Here is a 3,939-nt window from a genome sequence, read left to right on the forward strand (position 1 = left end):
TGGTTAGGGATGACCACAGTATGATGATATTAGTGTCACAGGACTAGAAGGCTAAGACCCACTGGTTGAGACCCTACTTCCTTAAGAGATTCTCAGCCTGTCACCAACCAGAATCTTGTCTCAAAAGTGGAAATGAAAGTCAGGAGCTTATGTGTTCTTACGTAAGACTAGAATCAAAGAAGCAGAGTTCTGGCTTCAGTATCAATGAAGTAACTCTACTGTCTGTTCTAATTGCCTTTCCTAGCTTTCAGTCCTTACTACTACCTGCAATCCGAGATCTGCACTCCACTTCACAGCATGAAGCTCTGTCTGTCTCAAAAGAGGCCAGCTCCTATGAGGGACATCCAGACAGGAGCCTATCATAACTGCTCTCTGAGAGTCTTCACCCAGCAGCTGACTGAAATAGGATGCAGAGAACTATAGCCAAACACTGGATGGAACCCAAGGACTCTTATGTAATAGTTGGGGAAAGGATTCAGGGACCTGAGGGAGATCGGGACTCCACAGGAAGACCAACAGAGTCAACTAACCTGGACCATTGGGAGCTATCAAGGACTACCACCAATGAAAAAGCATAGAGAAGCTGCATCATGACATATGACACATAGGTAGCAAATGTGCAGCTCAGTCTCCATGTTGGTCCCACAACATGTGGAGTGGGGCTAAACCCGAAAGCTGTTGACTGTGGCAACCCTTCACCAACTGGCTTCAGTAGGAGAAGATGTGCTAACCCTGAAGAGAGTTGATATGCCAGGGTGCTAGGACAACCCAGAGAACACTAACCTTCTCAGAGGAGAAGAGACTCTGTAAAGAGTGAAGAGGTAGGGGGCAGCATTCAAGATGTAAAATGAATGAATAAATAATAAATGGGGGGTAATAATAATAATAATATTTAAAAATAAACAGTAACTATAAAAAACCAACAAAATAAACAAACAAACAAACAAAAAAACCAAAGTGCTCTTCCTGAAAATCAGCAACCATCAAAAAATGGCAGGGCCAGAAAATACCTCATTCTGATTGTATAATTAGGTGAATCCGTACTTTCATTTCACAGAGAGTGAAGTTGTAATATACATGTACACCTCTGCGTACAGGCCCTCTTGGAATAGTGGTGAACTTTCTTAGTTGAGCACCATGTTTTACATGTGAGAAGGTCTCACAGTTTCACATCCATTCCTTAAAATGTGGAAATACTCAATTATGTAAACTAGTTGTAAGTAGCAGCTTGTTTGAGGACAGAAAAGTATCTTTGTTCATGAAATACCACAATTAACTTGCATGTTGTTCCAAGGATAGCAAATCAGAAAGAGGGAAGTTTCCTATGTGTTCCTGTACCTTTAAATTGCTGTGAATACACATGGACACATTCTGTTACTGACCTTCACTTTACTCCCCATGATGTGGTCCCAGGTTTCTGGCAATGATAGCCAGACACACTTGGCAAGCTTGAAGGCAGAGGAGGGATCATTTGGTAACTTTGACTAATGATATTAAGCATGCATACTCTCAGAGCATTATCTTTTCTGTTGATGTTTGGGTCATAGCTCCCCAATCTACTGAGAGGTAAACTCAGAATATGGCTCAAATAAAAAGAAAACAATAATATTAGCTCCACAGTTATTGCAGTTCACTGGGAAGTTAAACATAGTAGACTATTTAGAAAGAGGTTAGGCTAATTCTTCACTATTTGACATGGGGCTAGGATGGCAATATCTGGCAAAAGTGAAAGTGCTGCTCCATTTTTTGGTAGAGAAGGAATACAATTTCATGTATCTACCAGACAGAGGGCAATATTCAGCTCTCTCATAACATATTTTAAGTGTGTGTTGGACTAGCCATTTTGTATTACTGTTATGAGGAATAATTTTTTGGTAATTATGATTTAAAACAAGTATTTTGTAAAACACACTTTTTCTACTATTACTTGTCCTGCTATTAATTCACATGGTATAGTTATGGAGGTGAAGTCAGTGGGAACATTTGTAATGCCAAAACAAAGCCCGTCTGATATATGAGGAAATTAACTTCCAACAGAAGGTGTTCATCTGTGTCTTTGTGATGAATCATTGAGCTTCTCAGACTTACTTACCATGACCCTGATCTGCAGGTCATGTGTCCATAGCTCAAGGAAAATGTCATCATCAGGTAAGGTCAAGGACAGAAAACACATATGCATCTCTAGAGGGATGCTGAATGGTGGTTATGCAAACCATTCCTTACCTTAAATACGGAAGCTACAACTAGTACTGATTCTTTATTCCAGTTAATGAACTGTTCAGTATAGATTTTACCCTTCAGGGACCAATGTGATTCTTCTGTTACAATTCTAAATATTTGATCATAACTTTCTCCCTTTTCTGAAATTATATATAACATATCCTGGGTGGGATAAGGACAAGCTTCTATTATTACAGATCTTAACCGATCAAACATGTCTTTTAAGGTACACCAGAGCCATGACAATTATGGATGTAGAGATACAACTGAGAGGAATGGAGAAGACATTGAACTTTTTTCTATTTTAGATTCCAAATATATTTTCTCCCCTAATTGATTTTTCCAAATTTGAAAAAGGTTTTCTTGTAATCAGATACTGCTCAAGTTTGAATTACACTTCTATTCACCAAAGCATTTTGGTGAATGGGGCTCTCTTACTTTATCTTTTCTTTTATGAATATCTTTCTCAAGCATGCCATTCTACGTTACTATTGGGATACTTCTCTTTCAGAGACCACTTCACTATTTTACTCCCTGTCTGTCCTGGCCTCTATTATGAGTCTTAATATTTGTGCTTTTAAGAAAGCTTTCTTTTTTTCTCTACACTTCTGAAACTTTTATTTCCTTCTTCTGTGACTTCTTATTTTCCACTATCTATATCTAAAGATGCCGTCACATTTAAGAACCCAAGCAAATTTCAATCATTCTTCCTTGATTTCACTCTGTAAAAATGATGAACATATGTGGATTTATTCTATATTTTCTCTCTCTTCAATTGATTATATGATTACAGTCGTTGATGACAGTAAATTCTTCTCTAAAATACCTAAAGAATGGGCAGAATAAATTCCTGGCACAGGTATAGTGCTAAAATAAATGCTGGACATCAACTAAAGACTTTCAATGGAAATCTAGTAGCATATTTAAAATAAACTAAGACATATTAGGTGACAATTTTATGTAGTCTAGTAGCATAAATAGATCAAAATATAGCAAAGAATAATATTTCCATTTAATTCACTGATAATGTCAAATAAAGCTCTATAGATAATTTTAATTATAAGATTGAGTAATCTCAGAGACAATGATATTAAGGTAGACTCTAGAATATTATGGAGTCATAACACAGCTGAAAGTATTGATAGTTGGAGAATCAGTGGGTCATTTCCAAAAATCCACTTCTTCCAACAAGCTGGTTAGTGTGGGTCTTTGCTGGAATCAGAGCAGAACATGGGAATACTATTTCTTTTCTCTCTTTTTTCATTTTTCTTTAAGTTATAAGACTCAAACTTCAGTGGGGTTTATATCAATTTAGAAGAAAAGAATCTTACCTTCATGAACAAGTTACCTATACATTCATCAATTTGATGAAATTATTTACTTACAACAAAAGGTTTCCAGAAATTATGTGAAATAGGACAGCTATAGAAACCCAAAATGAAACTCACAAGTATACATGTGGGCAGCATTTTGTCTAAGCAAACAATGATATCTATGAAATATTTGCTCTTTCACAGGTCCTGGAGGAGTTTGAGGAGGTGCACGCTGGGTGGTATGCACACTGCATTTTTGTTTCTGTGAATATAAAAAAGAGGAGAAACCATTATTTGTTGTGATTGAACTCACTTAGCCCTTGCATGCCCATCACATGTTATAGCCTTCATGCCTTATGCATCACCACAAATACACAGAAAATAATCAGTATTATAACATTTATAA

This window comes from Mastomys coucha, unplaced genomic scaffold, assembly GCF_008632895.1.
Source record: "Mastomys coucha isolate ucsf_1 unplaced genomic scaffold, UCSF_Mcou_1 pScaffold17, whole genome shotgun sequence".
NCBI classification, from domain to species: domain Eukaryota; kingdom Metazoa; phylum Chordata; class Mammalia; order Rodentia; family Muridae; genus Mastomys; species Mastomys coucha.